This window comes from Aquila chrysaetos, chromosome 1 (assembly GCF_900496995.4).
Source record: "Aquila chrysaetos chrysaetos chromosome 1, bAquChr1.4, whole genome shotgun sequence".
NCBI lineage: Eukaryota > Metazoa > Chordata > Aves > Accipitriformes > Accipitridae > Aquila > Aquila chrysaetos.
The window spans coordinates 79,412,617-79,436,079 of record NC_044004.1 but is presented as its reverse complement, the minus strand read 5'-3'; the positions used below and the strand labels follow the sequence as shown (position 1 = coordinate 79,436,079).

Genomic DNA, 23,463 nt, shown 5'->3' with positions numbered 1-23,463 from the left:
TATGAAAAATGGAATGGAATTAGTTTATGTATTATGTGTTCAAACAACCATCAGCCAAACACATCTTTGAAAGTGTTGATATGAAATACAGAAGTAAAGTTGCCAACTCCCAGCAAAAATCACCTGTAGATGTTTGCAAATAGCAATATCCAATTACGGTATGCTTCAGTATTTAACTAGGCTTGGCAGGGAGAAGTAAAAAAAAAAAAAAAAAACCAACCCAAAAAACTCATATTCTGGCAGTCTACAGCACGTTGAATTCTACAGCATTAACAAATGTAACCATCTTGTCCTATTTAGGAAATTTTTTTGTCTAGATTTCTTTGTTTGGGTTCGATAAAGTAACTGCAAGCTGATCCAAAATGACAATAAGCTTCATTCCAAGTGCAGTATGAGAATGCAGTCACAGATGCTACTTCACTGCTTGTCCATAAGCAGCATTGTAAAGGGTCTGTTAGACTCTTAAAAAAAAGCAGTCTATTGGCAGCTACCTTTCAGACAGAATTTGCTAGTATTACTGATTTACTACATTTGTACACAAAACAGTAATGTACATAAATTTCAAGACAGTGTATCAAACTCTCATACAATATAAATGTTCTAAGCATGCAGTTTGGAAGGGCTGGATTGTATTCAATGCTCTGGGAAAAAAAAGTTAAAATTCCTCCTGTGCAGCTAGATTTGGAAAGCAAGAGACCCCAGATGTGCTCTGCAGTGTTTTATGTGCTTGTATCAAGAACATTACGCTACTCAGTACAAGTCAGGCCTATGCTATCCCATGACATAGGCCACTGGCTTTCATACACCCAGAGCTTCCATGGTCCACACTGAAGTGAAAACAGTTTGGACAAGGTGCCTGACAACAGCACTGGCAGTGTCATTCCTAGCAAAGAGCAAACACCCAGACATGGCTGGGCCTTCCTCTACAGTGTGCACGATAGCTCCCTTAGAGTGGTAAATAAGTGGAAACATTGGAAAGATATTTGCCATTTTCCTTCTATTTTCTCTGTTCCCCACATAACGTAAATGTAAATTTAAATGTTCCATTTTAAATTATTAGAGATTCAGATTCAAATTAACCTAAATGTGTAACTATCTTTTGGCCACATAGAGGTATTGACTTTCCCTCCTCCCTTTTCCTGATCTTCTTCCTTCATCATGAAATTTCTTGTTTCAAGAGAGCTAACTGGAAACTTCAGGCTTCCAGTTCTCTGTCAAAACTTGCATTTGAATCTCACAAGGGTGCAATGGGTAAAGCACATAGAAATTTCTTTACAAGGACCTACTAGTAGCTGTGCTCTTGGTTCTCCTGTGGTCACTGTGAAGGAGACTGCTCCTGTCCTTGCAGAACAATCCAACAATCCTCTTTCACAAGTAACTGAACACCGTAGAGCTTGGTGGAAGCATTACACGGAAGGCTGTCATAAGTTATTGCAGTCTTATCTTTGAGCTTTTTTTTCCTTGGATGAGTTTATTTTTTCAATCCTAACACAATTTTGATATAATTTTTGGCCAAAAAACAAGGCTAGTTTTGTGTCAGAACAGCCTAGTATAATGTGTCAGAACCTATTTTAATCTGCTTATTTAAGTCTTCCAGAACAACATTTTAGGCCTTCCCACCATACAGAACTATGCCTACCTTGAATGGTTTGTTTATTTGTACTCAGGATAGCTAGGCAACAAGTGGGCAAAACCTACCCATAAGCTGGCAAAACCACTTTGTATCAAGCTTTATATCCAACTTTTTTTTATTTCAAAAGATGAAATTGAATGCAAAATCTAGACCAAAAACATGAATTTCGGGGTTCTAATGTTGTCTTCATCTTTTTTTTTTTTTTTTTCAAAAAATTAATACCACTACCACCCAGCATCACTGACAGAAACAATGGTAGCTTTAACTTCTGGTCCAAATCCTGCAGACCCTTGGCATACCTAACTCATATATGCTTCTTTTACCATCAACTGAAGATTCAGTTTTGATTATTCTTTATCTGCTCCCCATTAGAACACACTGAGAGCAATGCACCATGACCTATCAGCCACCTAAAATGAGCCCTTGCCAGAGGAAGTTTGTGGTACCTGATGAGCTGTGCCTCTGCATAGAGGGTCTAGCATATTACAAAGCCAGACACATTGTGGAGCCCCACGGTGTGAAGTCTGTCAGGCCATGCACTTCAGTGTAAGGCTGGTTCATCTGCCCCTGTATCAGAGTCCTGGAACTGGAAGTACTGGGGAGCACAATGGAGGGATACAGGAGCTGCTCGGACACGTTCAGTCAGGTGAAACCAGATTTATTAGCCCAAGCTCAGTGTTATTGCTGCAGTCAGCAAAGGCAAGGAGGATGCTGCGGCCAGCTTCGGGAGCAGGGTGAAGTGGATATAATAGAGAACAAATCTTGCCAATTTTTTCAAGTATGGCTTGGCTGCAGAACTGTTGAGAATCATTACTGTATAATATATTAGATGTGCTTGAACATGTTAAATTTCTTGTTTTCTTGGACAATGAAACAATCCTTCTTTAACGTACTATAAATTACTGTAAAATACAAATTGAGATATTCTGTTGATATGTGGGTTTTCTTTCTGGTTTTGTTTGGTTTGGTTGTTATGCCTGGTTTCTAACAAAGCATAACTTTCAGTCCACATTCATGTCAGCAATGGCCTTATTTGAAACAGCAATTCTTCTCAAGGTGCCTCGCAGGGTGATGACCCTTAATTCCAGACATCCCAGATTTGATTAAAGCCACATGAAACAAGTTCATCTTTGTAACCCTGCGCTAGCATATTGCCTGCTTTCCTCAAACACACAAAGAGCTTTTACTAAGACTACACTAACTCATCTTTATATTGGTCAGATTTTCTTAAACTTTGTTTCTCTACCACAGTTCAAGCCCCAAACCAGGTACAGAATTGTGAACTCCACTAGCAGCTAGATCAAAAACAAGATCAAGAATGAAGCATGGGGTGCCACATGTATTCCTTTAAGAAAGAGCCCTTTTGTGAGACACTTGTTCTATCTATATATGTATACTATCTATCTATCTATCTATATTTTTAAGTAAAACAGAAAAAATCCTAGCATTTATAACTAAAGTGAGAGTCTCAGTATCTCAGTAGTAATGAATGTCCACTTTGCTCTTTCCTGGCTTACTTCATACACAACACCATCATCCAGAGGAGACAGCATGGAGCCTGTGTAAAGCTTTGTCTGACTAGTGACTTGTGAGTTAGGCAAGAAGGAACCTTTCAGTGTTGCCTCTGTAAAAGCAGACATCTTCCTCCGTGCTCTCCCACAAGATCAAAAATATGTGCTGTCAACAAGGACAATTATTACAATCAGAAGCATTCCTCCTGAATGAGGACCAGAGCCATTTTCGTTTTAAATCCAAGAACAAAACCATCTTTTCCTATAAGACAAGATATTCCACTCTCCTCTTCTTCAGAAGTAAACTGCCTTTTGTCTTCCCTGGGTTTATAAGGAGATGAAATCATATACTTCAAGTCAGTGGCTATTCCTGTCCCTCCCAAAAGTAGCTGGCTAGGAGGGAGAGGAGGGAAAAAAGGAACAGAGAATGCAAGGGCAAACCCACAAAGCTCTTTGGGGAATTGGACAAGTCAAAAAAAAAAAAAAAAAAAAAAAAGGCAACTCACAACTGCCACACCACTAGTAACTGTACAATCATTAAAGAGGAACTACTCTGGATTTATTAACCATTTTAAGACAAGATCAACAAATATGATACAGGGTTGTTCAATATAAGACAAACTATGGTCCTTACCACATTATCATAGTGATACAGAGCACCTAAACCCAAGCAAAGGACCACCCTTTGTGAATTCTCTTTCCCTGTGGATGATCACTACCTTCATTACGGCTGTTTTCTTTTTGTTTAGATGTCAAAAGAAATCTTGTTGGTTTGGTCCCTCTCTTGCTCTCTGAGGCTTGCACATATAGTTTATTAAAAGTTGGTAAGATCTTGATGATCATAGTTTAGCAATTCCCATTTAAATTCCCAAACCCCCTTTTCCTTCCTTCTCAATCAGCTGCTCTGATCAAATACAGGCCTTGTATTGATTCAAGTTTTGAAATCCCACTGGAGATGACTCAATCCAATGGGATACACATGGAAATTGATTAATAATGATAGTTTTACTTTTCATATCCACTTTAACTTATTTTTATCCATCTTTTCTCATCCTGGGGAAAAAAAAAAAATAAGTCCCACGTTGCACTTAACTTTTTAACAGATAAAGAAATCAAGCACTTCTAAAGTTTAAAGTGTCAACAGATCCCCAACTCCATCATCAAATCATCACTGTTCAGTACTTTCAAGAATCCAGAGTGAGTATAAAACATATGAAATAATGTGCAAGTGATCCTCCAATATGATAATATCTAATTTATTATAGTTGTTTTTTCTGGCTTTTAGCAAACTAATGCTGAATGCTATTTTCTTACTTAAGAGCACCACATAATGTTATGTGCTTTTCTAACTTTCACAGTAGATACCCATTGGTGATTACTTGCAATAATAATCCACTTCCAAACAAGTGTAGAATAATTACAGCACATAGAGTAAAATCTCAGGCTCTGAATATATTAAGCCCAGCCACAGAAATTATCTTAAACTCCCAGCCCCCCAAAAAAATTGTCAGACATGGAGGCCTTTTCTTTAAAGAAGATGCAGACAGAAGATTCAGTTGATAAAACACTAACCAAAACAGAGATTTACTGATTTATCTTCTGTCCATAAGCACGTGTACGTTTTCTCAAGGTTATGAAGTGCTAATTATCCCCAAGGCTAAAAGCAAATTCCTCATATAATAAATCCTAAGCATAATGCGGCCACTACAGTTACAATACAGTGTATAAAATCAATCAGTCCTCTAATAGTTCAAATTCTAGCTGCAAAAATACTTCTGTTCATTGAATTATGAGACAGGAACCCATTACGAGCCCTGGAAAGCAATTCAATCTTACTAATATTCCATCAGTGTAAAGAGCTTGTAACCTTGTCTGAACATTAAATTCTAGATTTTAAAAAATGTAAAAAACACTTTAAAAACAGAAAAGTAATTTAATACTGTTTTTTAAATTGTGGTTTCACTTTCTGTAGGAAGCAAATGTTCCTGTGGGGATCACCTGAAGGAATGCCAAATATCCATAATAGACTTTAGTACTGCATTTCATATAGTAGCGCAAACCTTTTCACAAATAAGCAAGCTAGGAGAACCTTAGCTGAGTTTCAAATGAGCCTGAAATTGCTTTGTTGTTTCTTCAGTTTTCATGTGGAACCAAGTGGAATGGAGCAATTTTAATTGAGTTTTGCAAGGAGATTTGTTTTAGTTCATTCAAATTCAACGTGAATTTCCAAGCATATAAGCTGTTTACATGGACGTATACACAGAAGGCAAAAATTTTCAGTCATGCTTGTGGCTTTGAAATGCAAAGCTATGAAAGCTACATACTTAAGAGTTCATAATTAAATGAAGGACAAGTATCATATCTAGCTTCCTCTTCTAAACATCTGTAAAAGATTAATTTATCATATTTGATTTCTTAAACGTTAGCATTAGTTATGTTTATAGAACAAGCATCTTTGCACAGGCTATACAACAGCAATTGTAGAATATACATACAACAATATATGTGCATGTACTGTGGAAATATAAATAAGCAATCAACAAGACAGGGAGTAGTATGCTGTGCGCATATATATATATATATATATATATATATATTTGAGACCAGTTTTCTCAAAAATTGTTGCAAGTTTTGTTTTTCAGATCTTTGGGGCTGAATCTACAACTCATAAACACTGACTCCTATCTACCTTCTCAGCTAGAAGTAACATATGACATACACTAACAATAGCAATAACCCAGCAGAGTGCTCAAGCACAAAATTTGTATAAATATACAAGCATTAATTAACACAAAGGCTATCTGCTTAAAATTAGATTCATGCTGATATATTTGGCTGAACCACAGCACATATAACTGTCAGCCAGTACACAACTACATTCCTATGAAACATAAAATAGAACCAACAGAAGTAAAAATTTATTTATATGGATTCTATTGCCACAAAACTGAACAGTTTCATATGATATGAGACCCTACAACTTAATGCCAGCAGTATTTGTTACACCAGTCCAAAGAGCACATCCTCTCAGCACAGAATCATAGAATTGTTTAGGTTGGAAAAGACCTTTAAGATCATTGAGTCCAACTGTCAACCATGCCCACTAAACCACGTCCTGAAGTGCCTTGTTTACGTGCTTTTTGAATACCTCCAGGGATGGTGACTCCACCACTTCCTTGGGCAGCCTGTTCCAATGCCTGACAACCCTTTCAGTGAAGAAATTTTTCCTACTATCCAATCTACACCTCCCCTGGCACAACTTGAGGCCATTTCCTCTCGTCCTATCACTAATTACCTGACAGAAGAGACCAGTACCCACCTCACTACAACCTCCTTTCAGGTAGTTGTAGAAGGCGGTAAGGTCTCCCCTCAGCCTCTTTTTCTCCAGGCTAAATAACCCAAGTTCCCTCAGCCGCTCCTCATAAGACTTGTGCTCCAGGCCCCTCACCAGCTTCGTTGCCCTTCTCTGGACACGCTCCAGCACCTCAATGTCTTTCCTGTAGCGAGGGGCCCAAAACTGAACACAGGACTCGAGGTGCGGCCTCACCAGTGCCCAGTACAGGGGAACAATCACCTCCCTGCTCCTGCTGGCCACACTATTTCTGATAAAGGCCAGGATGCCGTTGGCCACCTCGGCCACCTGGGCATACTGCTGGCTCGTATTCATCTAAAAGATACGGCTCTTTTTTTCCCTTTTGCAAGCGAATGATAACTTGAGTTCTAAATTTAATCTGCTGAAATGATTTCAAGTGTTAAATTTCTGTATATAGTAGAGAAAGAGCAGGACAGAACAAAAAAAACACAACAGCCTCACACAGACCATTGGGGAAATGCTGAGTCCCAGTGACAACGACAACAGAAAAGGTAGGTTTCTGCAGTTAAAAGCTGGAGCCAGTCAGGTTCAGATGCTTTGTAATCACTGTCATGAGTTTAGGCTTCCATTCATAGGATTTAGAAATGGAGATGTGAAAAAAATAAACTGTAAAGAATCACAATGGTTATTTCACATAGACTGTTCATCAGAAAAATAGCAGGAAGGTTGTATCATCTCTCTTTAACGTTCAGAGATGGATTCACGTACTGAGCTCTGTGCCACAAAACAATATATTTCTTTAGCAGAGTGTGCAACTTAAAATAACCTCAGCTTCTTTTCTCTCACACTTTCAATTTACAGTTTCTTTAAGAAATTATAACCTTAAGTTTCCTTTCTCCTGCCCTTCTGGACCCAGTCCTGAAGTCTAAATTGGTCAGCTTAATGTAGCAGTTTTTCATTTTGCATGTCCCACAAAACTTGCTCTTCTGGCTTGCTATTCACCCAGGCAGGTTCTAACCACCAAGTCCTTCGCAAGTCCCTTGCAGTTTTGCCTGCAGAAGCATCTCGGGAAAAATCAGTGACTTACAAAGGAAGTTCTGAGAAGGCCAGAGCTGAATGAACTTGCAGAACTGCAAAACTGTTCTTGTCTAGGAGATAACTGGGGTCTAAAAAGGAAATTTATAATAGCGGTTGCAGTTAGATCTAAGTGTTGACTCGCTTTTGCACCTGTGTGTAAGCACTGAAGCAGATGATTGCATGGCATTACTACTTCCTGAGTGGGAACTGTATAACATAGGATCAAGATCTGGGTCATCTTACTCCTTCCTATCTTCAGCAAAGGAGCACTGACCTTTCTGGACTAGGAACCTCAGAGAAAATCCTGGTTTTACCAGGACTAGGAGACAGTAAACAGCCACCAAATTTAGGGTGTCTCTAAAGCAGAAGAGCTCTGCCCCCACAGCTATTTCAGCATAACTATACCAATGGATATCTCCAAGTTTCTCTGTAGCATAGTGGCACCTTCTGCGAGGTGTTCAAACTATGCCACTGAAAGAAATTTTAGGACACTATAGCAACATCTATATTGGGGTTTCCTAGCGTGCTTACCTGAAGGAGGAAATATGTTGGGGTTTTTTTTTCCCAATAATCTTATCCAAAACAGTTATGTCAGCAACATTTTTTGTGTAGACTTAGTCCAAGCTAGAATAAATCAACTACCTACAGACTCTGTGCTCAGAGACCTGGCAGTCATTTTCTCCCATCTTCTAGGCCATAAGTAGACATGATTGTTTTCTTTTTTTGTTTCTAGGAGACATAGGTTAAAATAATTTTAAAAAGATATCATGTTGAATATGCAAATAGATAACAAGATATCTTGGGAATGAATGTACCCACATAAAAGATGAAACATGGAAAAAGAGGAAAATAGAGCTGAGTGAAGGACTTTCTAGGACTTTTACCTAATGAGTAGGTAAAAATGATATAATGATGCTAAATGGTAAGAGTTAATAACCTTAGCCTTGCACAGGGAACTGTGGTTCACCATCAAAGAAAAAAAAAGAGAAAAAAATTGAGTCTTGTTAAACTTTAAAAGTGTGATGTAGATGTAAAGCATTAGAAATTACTGCCTTATTCTTATACATGTATCACTTTCTACAGAGTTTAGCTAGTGATTTTACATCAAAGAGAAGTAGAATCAGGCCTGCTGTCTGGCAGCCTGGTCTCTGGCTGAGTCTTAGCTCCTTATGGATTTACACAAGTGCTACATCCCAGATCTGGGCCAGCATGGTCTGGTTGCCAATCATAAGTTTACCTTTTACAGTAGTGATGATGGAAACTCAAAGGCCTGGAGCTTGAGCTGAAGCTCAGAAGTCCCTTGCACACACAAACTGTCAAGCACTGTTGAGGATATAAGTCTGGACAATCCTTTCAGAGGATCTTACAGTGCTGCTGTTTCTAATGCTGAGTACCAAAAGGGCAGAGTTACATATGAAAATGCAGGCAACAAGTAATGTTAACTACAATTACTTTAGCACTGAAAATTACCAGAATGGAAGCTTATACAAAAGTTTGGAAAGAAGTGCTTATAGTCTCTAAATGGAATGTGAAACTGCTGTATAAGGGGCGGATTCTGTTCCCATTATAGCCATTGCAAGTTTTTCCCCGCATTGCATGTCTATTTATATCTGATTTATCTGGAGAGAAAAAAAAAGAAAAAAAAAATCAACAAAAAACCACTAGTGAGCTAATGAGGACTTTTGGACACAATGACTTTAAAGTTTTCCAACTTGCTTTACTCCTTGACATGATTTATGGATTCATCTCCTGCTGTTCAGCTTTAGTGCACCACGAGGAACAAGGCTTCCAAACAAACTGAATGCCATTTGTTTGCAACATACTTAGACAATAGCTTCCCGAGGATCTTCTTTCTCTCGTTCAATTTCCCATTTCACTAAACATTGTCCAAGTACTACTGAGATGCATTCAGTACAATTTTCCTACTGAAAGAATACATTTCTTTTATCAGTTTGCACAACTATTTCCAACTTTTTGTGGAGAATATTATGGATAGTAAACAGTAAGTCCTACTCTCTCACAGCAGAATATGAGTAACTCTGATTGGAATTAGTATCTATTTTTATTTTATTCTTTGGAAGAATCAGTACTGAGTCAGGTCCAATTATAAGCAGATTTGTTGAAAGCATTTTCTTTTCAGCAACAATCGTTGTCATCTAAAAATGTGTGTGGGTGTCTATGCACTTTTATTTTGCTATACTTACTGCAGAGAGGAACTCTCCCTGATAGCTTTAAGCAGTGATAAGCAGGCAAAAAAAGTCAACAAATATCATCAGGGTAAGTCGCTTATTTGAGACTAGGGAGATCCCAGTGTATTCCCTGATAACAGAATTACAAAGGACAGGTAGAGCTGCTAAGACCATTCACTGTAATTATAGAATATTTAAGTATGTATTCAATACCTAGTCTGTTTACCTTAAGAATACATCACAAAAGAAGGCATCTGAGGGCAAAATACAGTCTAAGGAAAAAATAAGTAACTTCACCATTAAAAAAAAAAAACCAACAATCCAACCTGTTTAAAACAAGCAATATAGGTTTACCTCAAAGGTGGTATCCCCATTCTTTGTGGAAAAAGAAGAATTGGAAAAATGATCTCTTAAATGTGTTTTATTCAGAGATTCCAGGATACAAAGAAATTCATATTAATAACATCCTGTGTAAAACTGAAAAAATACAGGCCATGAGGCACATGGGAGTGAAGTGACTGTAAGTTTATATTTTAGGATAATGCTCTGCAAAGACTTTTTGAACATTTCCGTGCTTGGCTTTTGTACAGTAAGTATGCTGTGAGATTTCAGGCTGACCTTTAGCTTTTGGAAATGCTGAAGTTTGTGCTTGCAGAACAAGCCTGCACATTTCAGCTAAACAGAAGAAGAAAAAACAGTGAGGAATGTTTTGTTATGGGGTTGACTCATTTATTTTAAACAAAGGAAATACTGCTGATTCAACAAAATATAGGTAGAGATGCTTTAAGTGGAAAGTAAGGGAAATGTTTGATCTGGTGAGCAAAATCTAAGTAAAGGGACATTTTTCTATAGATGGTTAATAATGGTTGCCATTACATAGATGGTAAGTGAAAAGGTATTTCTTTTGCCCTGCCTTGTCTTGGATTTCTGCATTGCATATAGCTTCCACAGCCAATGCCTCTTCCAGTTCCATGTCAAATCCAGCTTATTATCCTTTACGTTCTAACACTCCGACATAAACTGCTGATGAGGGAATGGGGTAGGAGGTCTCATTTACTTATTGGGTGCAATCTGCTGTGGAGGAACACAAAACATGCAACGAAACTGTCCACAGGATCATCATGATGGTTGCCCAGCTCCCTGCTGGAACTGCACTTGCAACTCATCTCTCTCAGGCTGTACTGAGAGATAGAATGGGATAATACTTGCCTTTTGCCCTTCTTTGATCATCTCCTTATCTGCAGAAAGGACTGTGGGATGTGTGTCAATATCCTAATCAATATTCGTCCAATTAAGGAAAAAAAACCCCCACAACTAACAGTCATTTCCATATGAGTAAGCAAGCTCAATCCTCTTTTGAGTTCTCACAAGTCTACGTAAAACTCTACTAAAATTAGAATGTTGTCCTTTTTAATTCATCACAACTCCAATATCTTAGTCTGAGACAATGCCAGCAGTTTTCAGACCCACTTTTCCCAGTAGACTGCTTTAAGGGACTTTCATACTGGGAAATATAGCTAATGTCTTGTTTGTTCTCATATCTGGCTTGGGACAGCAGAGTTCCAAAAGAAATACAGGAGTTATTTGTTTATGTTAAGATATAGCCCGGCTCTAAGATGTCATCTCATTTCTGATTTCTCCCATAAATTTAGTTCACTCAGAACCAGATGCTTCTTATTCAGAGTGATTAATTGTAAGAAAACTTCTTAATATCTGTGTTTAAGGTTTCTCACTTCATCTCATTTGAGTGTGAAAACAGACAAGAATGAGGTGCAGAGAGTAAATGTTGTTCCAGAGGAAAGTGGAATAATTTTTCAGTTCACAAGCTGAAGAACTCACTCTCAGCTCTTCTAAGCACAATACTGTAGGGTAGTCAAAACTGGCTTGAACTTCTCATATTTCCTTTGAACATTATTGAAATAATTTAAAATTAAAAATTCTTAATACTTTGAATGGAAAAGTTTCTGCATACCTACTTACTCCACGTTTGATGATAGGGTGACTGCTTTTGTGACATTGTTCTCATAACTTACTCATTTGCTTCTGCAAGGGCAGGATACATGCGTGTTGCATGTAGGGGTGGATGAAAAAAAAAATAAGATGCCATTATCCTCATGCCCTCCCCCATTTCCCACAGAAATAAAGAATGAAGCTAGTACCCGTTCCTACACCTTTAAAATTTCCCTCCATGGTGGAAAATCACCTCTAGCAGGAACTCTAGCGACAGCTATGCTAGGAACTGCAGAATTACAGAGGGTCAAGCAACCTCCTTAGATAGTATTTGTTTCTTGTGATACACAGTGTTTGAGACTGGAATAATTTTCTGAGCTCAAGTTGAAAAATCGGGTGTAGAGATAAGAGCTCAAAAATCTCAGCTAAATCATTTTGCCTAGAATTTGGGTTACAAGCAGCCTCCCCCCCCCTCCATGTTGCTGACTAAAAATAGGTACTGAAAAATGACTAATTGCTATTTTATACATAAGGGAAGGCTTGGCAAGAAACATATATTTGCAGAAAGTCAGGTGGCTGGCATAGGTCATCAGGAATTTTGAGTTACAGAAAAATGAGAATCAGGGGTATAGAAGAAAGAAGTCCAAGGGCCTTGAACCTGATGGAGATCATTAACAGTAACAGTCAGAAATAGCAAGCTCCAGTGCCTTGTGTGCATTCAACTTAGTTGATTATTTCCTCATCTTCCTCAGAATGTGAATTTGAGCAGATGAACCTTATGAAGGCTGTGTAATCCACACAGCATAGAGTGCTTTCAGGTATTTCCCCCTTTTTTTTTTTTTTTTTTTTTTTATGTACCATAAGGCAAGGAATAATTCAGAATAATCACAGAGCAAGAGGATTTTCTGATAAGAATACAGAGGGAAAGAAGAAATTGCCTAGAAAGGCAAAAAAAAAAAAAAAAAAAAACCACAAAAAAAACCCACACCAAAAACCCACCCAAACCAAAAAAAAACCCTGTCAGAATTGGCCAGGAAACTAAGTTTCCATTCCACTACTATTTTGGGTGTATCTTCAAGTGTTAGTAGCTTTAGGTTTTATGGATCATGTTTGAAACCACTGCAGTCTTTGTAATAACAATTGACATAATTAAGCCAACTTTATCTAATTAAGTTAGCCATCTAAGTAAGATTGATTTCTACTTGGTTTATTACAAGAGATTTTGAGAAGACATTTTAATAACAAATATACAGCTGGACCACAAGCAAATGTTAAAAGATGGTTTGGTGCCTTATAAGAATGTATCTTGTACATAGCAAATTCTCCCCCTCCCTTTTTATATACTATGCTGCTTCAAAATACATAGATGCTGTTACCTTTCCCTAATTTAGGGAAAACCTGGAGAACAGAGCTGGATGAAGCATAAATCTCTACATAGTCATAACTAATTGTAGGGAAAGAATTTAGCATTTCATGGTCCACATGTATCTGTATATACTTGAGGGGCAGTACATAACATTCCCAAACTTATTCCTCAGAGCTGAAGCTATACTTTATACATATTCAATGACTACCTACAACTATCATTAGTATTTCAGAAAATCTCATGCCATTTTGGTACTAGACATTCTAAATAGGAATCCAGTGCTGCTGTTGTGACACAATGCTTCTCAGAGCAAGTCTAGATGCAGTAATTGATCAAGCGAATAGACAGCAGTGCTAAATGGAATAGTTAGTGATCTTGCTTTACCCATGCCAGGAAGCGTTTTGGTTTCATCTTACAACTCACTGCATAAACACCGTAACAAGGAGAGACTTCCCAAAAATTTGTGTGTGTGAGTTCCTGTTTTCTCCTCAGTATTTCAGTCCAGATCTGTTCTTTTAGTGTGTAGAGCCTCTTCAATAGAGATGACTCATAATGTGTAAGTATTCTCCAAATGCAAGATGAACAAGCATCTGCAGGGGATTAGGCTGACATCAAAATCACTCCAGATTCTCTATATTAGACATGAACTTGGGTCAGGAAAGAACTGTAGCACTTGTTCACTGAATCATTCTGCCACTTAACTCATCTTAGCCATACTTTAGAAGGTAATTACATTCCCAATAGCAAAAGTGATCTGAAATCAATTTTGCCAGATAAGTCTAGATGAAATGTACTGATTAAGGCACTGGGAGCTATACGAGTCTTATTTTTCATAACCAGACCTTGTTATAGTCACCAACAGGCTTGCTAATGCAAGTGGAGTAATCTTTTAAAGATGATTGCAGAATCCTCTCTGGCACAGAATATAGCTTCCTGCATTGACCCCAAAAGAATGGGAGACATCATACAATACAGTCCATTCTGTGGCTACTGCCGTCTACTGTAAAATGAGTCTGGACCTTATGGAGTCTAAGGAGCTCTGTGCTAAGTTATTCTAGAAAGAGATGCATTTATCTTCTCTTATGCTATTTTCTCAGACACAGAGGTAAAGTTGTCCTGCTTTGGCTGTCATTTTCAAGGATTCACATTATAGGCACTCTTTCTCTCAAAAATATGTCCAAGATGAAACAAGGCTGTGTTTAGAGTACAATTCAAGACATGTTTGTATGGGCCTTTTCAGTTACTGTGGCAACTATAGATTCAGTAAGGTCCTGTAGACTGGCCTCCTGGCTGTTTTGTCCCCTTTCCCATAAGGTTATTTAGATGGTTGCTAGTATTGACCATAGATGTGTGGGGCTGCTTGCACCTTGTGAGATTACATACTCCACTGATTTGAGCTGAAACCACCCCATATCTACCAACTACGCTTATGACCTCTTGCAACTGGGCTTTGTCAAAACCTCAGTCATCATGAATTAGGACCTAGAGCCAGAGTAAAAATTCACTCGAGAACAACTGAAAACCTGCTTCTAGCCCTAAGGATTAAATAAGCCTAGGCAATGCCCGACAAATTTGCTTAAACTCTTCTAAAATCCTCCAGTGAAGGAGTTTCCAGGACCCCTAATTTAGCAAAGTCTTTCATCATCCTCAGAAACATTGAATATGTAAGCTTAAATTTTCTTTGCTGTAGAGTTGATTTCTTGCTGCTTTTAGCCTACAAACAAGAACAAACAACTGTACTGCCTTCTTTATAATAGTTTCCTGCTGTGAAGTGGTTAAGTCCTCTCTCCCATCTCTATAGTTGGTTTTAGTCTTTTCTTTTCCAAAAAAGAAAGACTGAATACACGAAATTCCTCCACAGCTTCCTCATAGGTCATGCTTTCTAACTCTTTTAGCATACTTGCTGATCTACTTTGGACCCTTTCCAATTTGCCCACATCTTTCTGAACTTGACAGAGTACTCACAGCGCCAAATAAAGATGAATAATTACCTCCCATGTTCTACAGATTGAGCTATCCTATTAGTATGGCCCAGGATCACATTTCCCTCTTTCCTTAAGGAAAAAAACCCCAACAAATAACAAAAAACCCTACCACCTACCTCCCGCTCCAGTCTTCCCTTGTTTATTTTAGAAACACACTAAATGTCCCCCAGAACCTTTGCAGCTGAACTGGTGTCAGCAAGACACTTCTTGTTTTTATAAATTCCATTTCTCTTTCCCAAGTGGAGCAGTTCACATTACTCTAAAGAATTATCTCATTTTACTTTTTGTCTTCCATTTTCCAGATCATTTTGAACATGGCTCTTATAATGCCAACAATCACACCCAGTGGGCTCTCATTAGCCAATTTTATGTGTATACTTTTGCTTCACTGAAAAATTAATGAAAAAAGTCATAGAAGGGGATCAATCCGTGACATAAGCCTGTAACACTGTTTGAATGCAGAATGTTACTTCAAAAAAAAAAAAAACCAAACAAAAAAACCCCCCTGTTTTCTAAAGGATCTAACCTTGCACAGTGCAGGCAGACAACGATAAATGCCTTGAAAGGCTTGTGAGAAAAATCCTTCCCTGAAGTCTATGAGCACAACATTAATAGTTTTCTAATCAAAGATGGAATCTTGTTGCAATAAAACATGGTATGCTTTGTGTAATAAAACACAGAAACTCACAGAATATCTATCATTAATGATAATAGACAATTTTCAAATCCATGGGGATTTTTTCCTGCCTAGAGAGATTTGGTGAAAATCCTTATGTCCCCACATCAAATAACATGTGAGATGAGAGAGAAACACAAAAAAATGCTGTATCAGAAAGGACTTAGTGAGGACAAAAAAAAAGAAAAAAAAAAAGATAAAATGTCCCTGTCTCAGCTAAATCAAACTTCTGATTCTTACCGTTAGTCTAAAGAGACTGTAAAAATCATATTAAGAAATGTGAAAATGGTACTGACTAAATAAGTAGCAATACTTTTAATGTGCAGTATGAACGTGCTATACCTCCATTAGAAATCATATTAGGATGGCTTTTAATACACCTGCTTGAATACTTCATATCAAAATATTCCCCTTTGGAAAACAGTTTTAAACTCAGTAGTTTTGGAGAAAACGTCTGTGTTTTCACAAGGAAAAGCCCCAAGCTTTCTGGGTTTTTTTAGATTGGTTTCTGGTTGGGGTTTCTTTTTTTTAACCTCCCCTCACCCTAACTGAACAGCTTTTAGTGTTCATATTTCACTTCTGTCAAAAAATATTCAGATACAGAAAATTACAAAAAAGCCAACCAGAACGGTAGCTGCAGATAATATATTTTTTCATGTCCTCAGTACTACTTTCCCCGAGTTTTAATTTCGGCTTTATCTCCCTTTCTTTTTCCCTCTGCCTTGTTTCTCTGTTCCCTTTTACAACATATCAAGACAACAACCAAAAATTCATAGGATAGTTTTAAACTACATATGCAGGGTAGCAAAGAGTACTCTGGTCTGCAAGTAGCAGTTCCTTAAAAAATAATCATAGTTTATCTAATTGTGCCTGTATTTGGTCTATTAAGTAAAAAAATCATCACAATACTGACACAGATTTGTAAATTACTTTGTGTGAGCCCTACAGTGGCCATTTCTGACAGGGAATGACTAGGAAGTGTGATTGTAAGGTAAGAGAATAATAATTCTCCTATGATCAGACATTTTTATTTTTCTGTGTAGTGGATTCACTGCCCTCTACTGCTTAAAGATGAGAGCAAACCCATTAGGGAACAGCTTAACTTCTCTCAACAAGCCAACTGTAATAACCTGACTTGGAAAACCTGCAATAAGAAAATAGTAGTCTCGCCTGCTTCTTACAGAGAATTAAACTTTGTACTAGTAGTAAAGCTTTTCATTAAAATAACATGCAATTAGAGTGAAGGTCTTATTATCTCATTAAAGTAAAATGTTTGAACTACATTATACTGCTTTGTACAAAGGGCACAGTACGTGTGTGCACCCAGGCAACAGGAGTAAAAATATTCAGTAATTATCAAGAATTTGAGACATGTAGAGTCTTGGATCTTCAGTAATGTTTAATGTTTAAAATCCCACCCTGGCTTCAGACCTAATAGTAAATGAAGATCTAGTCAATACATTCATTTGATGAAACGTGTGTTTACTTAAAGTGAGCTGTAGTCATATTTGACTATACAGGTACCTAGACAACTAATCAGAGGTCAACATCTGAAACCAAGACTTTGGGTGTGTCCATACAGTACAATGGAAAGGACACGCTCCAGCTCTGGACAAGCTCTTCAAAACCTACTAAAATAGTTTAATACCTCACCTTACTATAAGGTAATATAACTTGAGATTGAATGGCAATATCGAATTCCACCATCCTACTTCTAATATGCAAGCTAGCTTGTTCAAAGAGATATTTGGGCCTTCTGGTGGTAATCAACATGATATACAGATCCAGATTTTAAAAGTGCAAGCAGCTTTTGAACTGTGTTTAGTATACATGGGGATTTTCAGCACAGCATTGACTGTACTGAAAAAAAAAATGTGACTTGTATATAAATATTTGATCTATTTAAGATGTAATGGCATAATGTAATGGTACTTAGGTCACTGATCTCACAAGAAGCGTAACAACAGTAACAAGGGCAGTAACAAGGTGAAAATGGCAAGTATATTTTTATCTCAAGATAGCAGCTGGTGATAACATCATCACGCCTATTCCAATAGCGTAATTTCACATTGCAAATATGTAAATACCAATTCAACAGCTTGTTGAGCACTTCTCACTCTGTTCAAGTAGTGCCACACTTGCTTAAGATGTTCTGGGGATCACAGTAACTTGCCAAGAGAAACTGATTAGGAAGAGAGGCAGCTAACACCAGCCAATTAATAATCCTCAGGAAGTACTCCACACTGAGGGTTGGTTTTGTGCATTTTTTTGTAAAAATAGATTTCATTTTAAGCAACTAACATACACTGCATTCTATAAGAGTCCTCACTGATGCTGCTTCTTACGCAGCCATTTTCAGATTATATTTGGAAAACTGTCTTTACTCACTCATATTGAACGCTGCCCATTCCCTGCTAGGTAGCTATCAGTCTTTCCTCCCTCTCCGGATACCGTTTTTTACTGTCTTAGTAAAACGCACAGCCTTTTCTCTAGGCATCGCTCTGTGTCTTAGCTGTACATGTACCTGGTGAATGACAGTTTCAGCTATCTTCATCATCACTATTAGCTACTTCAACTACTTTCTATTTTGACACAAGACCTCCTAAAGAGCCCAGTCAAGATCAGTTATTGTCTTCCTGTCAGTTACAGCATACATGTGGTTTGCATCCAGACATCTAACACAGAAATCTATATACAGACACTTTTTTAAAAAGAATTTACTATCATACACAGTGACCCTATTGTGGCTAAAGCCACCACGGCCCTGATCACCTGCACAAAACCATTATTACCTTGGTGCCCTCAAAGACATACAGAGGAAAATCCCCACTCTGAGGATTGTGTCACACAGACAGTAGCCAGCTATTTCTGCTGACACACTACTGAAATGCTTCTAACAGTTCTCAGAATAAAAAATGTCTTCCTCCATATAAGGAAGTTTTGATGCCCTGTCCAAACATTTAGTATTTGCACGGCTGAATATGAAAGTGAACTCTTCAGTAAAACCTCAGAACAATACATCCTGTGTGTGTACAGTTCTGATGTATAGTTATTCTTTAAAGGAATATGACCACCATACCAAAAAGAAAAGAATGGTTACCATACTTTAAAAAATCCACACCAACTTTATAAAGCTAGAGATGGAAGTTGACTAGTTAAAGTACAACTCTAATAGTGCCAGCTATGGTTTTATATGTATGCTTTATGATAATCCCATATAATTTTTATCATAATTTTTTTCCATATCACAGAAGAGCAGGAATAGTGGGGTGAAAGGCAAACACATTCCCACATTTACCTGGTGTTCATTATATATATGTAAACATCATATAGTTTTAATGACAAACACATACGATCACATACAAACACACGTTACCAAACAGAAGTCATTAAAGATCATATTGAAGTCAAACATTGGAGGGGAGAGGAGTGGTGAAAAAAAAAAAAAAGTCTAGGATACAAAGCCCAAAAGACTCTTCTGCTCTTCTCGAAATAAATTTTCTCACTATTCAAAAAATTATCAGAAAACTTTATTTAGTCCAAGACAAGAATTTTGAAAGGGTGAATACTTGAGAAGTGAAAGGGAGCTGTTACAGTTTGGTTGTAGCGAGACTACCAAGTATAAGACGCTCAAGTAACACACTTACAAGGCTGGCCTCATAAAAACTGAGTAGCCTTCCTTGGTACTGGGGCTAGCTAATTCAGAGCAACCGTGGGAAGTTTTGAGCTTCACCTTTCTGGGCAACAGGATATATACAACTACTGGGTGGGGACTGCAGATTGACCACCACACTCGGTTTTTTTCTTTTGTTTTTTTTAAATGCTTGTCTGCCCAAATTACATTGTTCCCACTATTCTAGCATTTTAAATATCATAATATTGAATAAATAATAAAAGAGTTGCAAGCATTGCCTTTTTCCAAACTTAGAAGTACTCTAATAGAAAAATAATTATTTAGCATTTTCCCTCAGTCTCATTTCTTTTACCCAGTTTGTTTCACTTCTTGTTTTGGACTCTCGGAACAGTACTATAGCAAGTATGTTTCTAAAACAGCTACACAAAAGGACTCCAGGATTAGTAGTAATATGTTTATAAATATTTTGGAAGTTCGTGGCTTTTCAAACAAATCTTTATCCATAGCTAAATTCAGGCTTACACAAACATGCACACAATACAGCTGTTTTCTGTAACATTATGCATTTTGTGCTGCTCAGTTAAACTTCACCTATTTAGAGGGGCCCTGATGAAATCATTGTACAATCACAACTTCCAGACTGATAGTGTCTGTTTACAGCATAACGGTGTTGCTTAATCTTATTTGTCTCCTACAGCAGCATTTGAGTAAGAAGATGTGGCTTTTTTCAGAGAGTCTTAAAGAACAGCTTGGGCTTTCCACCTCCCCCACTACATCCTTTAAAGACTTTTTTTCCTCCTATTTTGCAGAATATGTTATTGTTTGACATGACTGGAGAATACTACGCACTGAAAACAGAAGCATGCTTATCTAGAGGTGCATGAGAGGTAGACATTAGAATAAAGTTAAAGAAAAAATTGCAGAGTCAGTTTCTAATAGTAATCAATCAAATTTTGAAGTCAATATAAAATAAGAGTTTGCAAATAAAAAAGAAAGATAAGCCAGTTTGAATGATCAAATATGTATCCTTGCACTCACCATTTTAGATGATCAATCAATGATGACTAAAATTTCAGGTATGAAGTCATGTCTTCTTGGTTTTCAGCTCTTTCAACTTTTTTCTTCAACATAGCCAGCCGATGTAGGCGAAAAAAGCTGAAGTGATGCAAGTTTATATTATGCCTTGCTGTAAACAAAGAAAAAGAGAGATTACCTCAATTAAGACTTCCCTTTCTCTGGTCCAAAAGTTAACCTTGGAGCTTATAGTCCTTTATTATTCCTTTGGACTAGGCATCTGTATATTAATGTATTTGTATTTCCATTTTCCAAATGGAAATACTGTATGCAATAGATTAATGTCATTACAAAACAGTTAGTGTTGATCACATGGAAGTTTTAATTTTTTTTTTAGCAATTAGCAGTTCTAATCTCCCTCTGTACAACGGCTAACAAAATGAAAAGAAATGCAAGTACAGAACAGTGTCTTACAAGTAGAGCATGAAGCTTTCAGTGGAAATCACACTGAGAAAGTTAATTGAGAATACATTAGGACAACTGACTGACCAGATGTACACCACTTCACCTAATGTCTTTTCAATATCATAAAATTGCTGGGTTTATTAATAAAACTACAAGGATAAAGTTCAGCGCCACCTGAATGCATAGCCGAAAAAAGTCAGAATTAACCTCTAAAACATCAACCAGTTACTTGTTTGGGAAACAGTGTAGAGATTTGTTTAATCCCAGAAGGAAACTGTTCAGGAACTGGGGAAAGGCAGCCTGGGATTCCTGCCTGAGACAGCTGCGAAGTGGATCAAATTAGGAACATGTCTTTGCTGCAGAGTAAGCCAGCAGTACTGGTGACACTTAGGAAGGAAGAGGGGACTGCCATGGGAAGATTTCTTGGGTGCTTTCTCAGTGAGGCAAGAGATGGTATAGAGGCACTTCACAGGAGAGAGGGAGAAGACAGCGTCGGCTCGAAGCAGAGTTAGGCGCTTCAACACAGACTGAGCAGGAGGAGGAGCTGGTTTCTGCGGCGCTGCCCCAGGAATGAATACGACCTTGCAAAAGGCCTTCTCACACCCATATTGCAGAGTTACGACCAAGTTCATTAAGTTTACCACGATTAATGCCTCACAATTCCTGCAATTATCTTAAAACGTTTACCGCTCGCGTCCGGCTCCTCGATGTCCCAACGACAAAGTAGCAGCCCGTACGCCGTTCCAAGCGCTGGCGCCCGTTTGCCGCTGCGGGGCGGTGTCGCTTTGTTTAAAAGCGCGGGAATCTGGTCCAGCTCACCTCCCCCGCCTCAGCTAACGGGTCTTTCTAGCGTAATCCCTTCAGGTGCAGTCCCTGTGCTTACAATGTAATGAATGCCCACAATTGTCCTGTTCCTGCCCTATATTCAAAAGCAATATAATTAGTATATGAAGCCGATTTCAGCAATAAATCTGCAAAGGTACCTGTGTGCACAACAGTTGGCTAGAGCGGTAGTTCCTCAAAATACTTGAGCTGCCTCCCGTACTTTTAATAATAAGCCAGGACAAGTATGTCAGTGTATTCAAAAGCATTCTAAATACACATTTCAGTGTCAATAATTTTATTTCTTCTGAATAACAAACGTCAAAGTAGAGAGTGTTATTTCTCCTGCTATTCCTGGGTCAGCGCATTGGGTGGATGAAGGCATTTCCCCAGTTCAAACTATTCAGCAATTGCTGCCTATGCTTCTGCTTTGCTACCGACTAGCCTGGCCTCTCTTATCTTCTGCATGACACAAGACTGCTGTCTTTCCTTATGCTACTGGAGCACCGATATCACTTCCAGTTGCTGTGTTTTTTCACCCCTAATTCAGAGAGTCTAGCTGTTCATAATTTTACTCACCTGAAGCCATACAGGTTATGTCACAGCTAGCTAGACAATATAAAAACAGAAGTAGAAACCAAAGACAATTTAAGACCAGCATCAGTTCAGTCCTGCCTCCAAATCAGAATTCATTGCAGGAGCTGTGTCAGACCACAGCAGGAATGGACCCAATGTCCTTAATTTAGCTCTGTTACCTCATCTAGTCCTTACTCAAGCAAAACCGTATCAGCACCAACTGCTGTGCTAACATTGGCAACAGCTGCTAAAACCAATGTTACCTGGGCTGCCTCTGAAAGTTGGACCAGACCAGAAAGTCTCCCATGCTTCATAGACAAATTATTCCCTGGAAGCCAAACAGATCCTCTTAAAACTGCAGTAGAAATGACATTGAGAAAGTTAATTGAGAACACGGGTTTAACCAGTTCTGTTCCGACCTTTTTTTTTTTTTCCTATCTATTCATAAAAAAATTGGGATTAAGGGTAACAGAGTTATGCGTTTGCTGGATGATTTTATGTGAGGAAAAAATAGGCTTCAGAAGACGACTCCCTAGCAAGCCAGCATTTCAGATACTGCTCCGTTCTTCTGCCATTAGTTGTGACTACTACTCTTAGCCCACCTAACCACTCTATCCGATAGTTTTTCTGCAGCACCCAATCAGTTTAGGTGCACTTTGTACTCGGAATAACTAAGAAAACTGTAGTTGGAAACACTGAATCTGTAACATCAAGTTTTACCTAGTTTCCCACGAAGGATATGACAGTAATTTGTTGGGTTTTCCCGGTATTATCACCTGTTAGCATAAGCTGTCTTTTGGCACCAGACTGTGCTTGGAACTATCTCTTCCTTCTTGCATCTTCACTGATGAAAAAGAGCCTTCTCTGACATTTTTAATGGCTAAAGCAATTGTTTCAAGAACTTGAGAGAAATGAGAATATTAAAAAACCAAATACTGGGTCTTTCATTCTCATCTCAGCTCCCTCTCCCCCTCAAAAGACATCCAAGTCAGAGTATCTTTGTGTTTTCCAATTTTATACAGAATTTTTCTTCCCCACTGAGTAAAAAGTATTCTCATATATTATAAAAAAGTAATGGTCTCCCCAGCACAGCCTTATATAGCTCTTTGAGTAGAATCTCTCTCTAAAAATAGAAATCTCTTTGACACTGAAGCTCCAGACAGCATGGAAACTGTTGCATTTCAAGCTGAAGCTTTTGGAAAGTGTGCTCTGTATTTCCTTTACAAGTGTCCCACAAATGTGCAAAACGCAC

At 38.0% G+C, this 23,463-nt stretch overlaps 2 protein-coding genes across 2 annotated transcripts in view; one reads left to right on the top strand and one right to left on the bottom strand.

The window, feature by feature from the left end:
* SYNPO2 (synaptopodin 2) overlaps positions 1–23,463 on the top strand; it is a 99,070-nt gene that overhangs the window by 24,700 nt on the left and 50,907 nt on the right. The window lies entirely within an intron of this gene.
* SEC24D (SEC24 homolog D, COPII coat complex component) overlaps positions 1–23,463 on the bottom strand; it is a 135,530-nt gene that overhangs the window by 98,177 nt on the left and 13,890 nt on the right. The window contains exon 3 of the mRNA XM_030025526.2: positions 20,373–20,520. The gene's annotated coding sequence lies outside the window, so the exon portion shown is untranslated. The remainder of the gene's footprint in view (positions 1–20,372; positions 20,521–23,463) is intronic.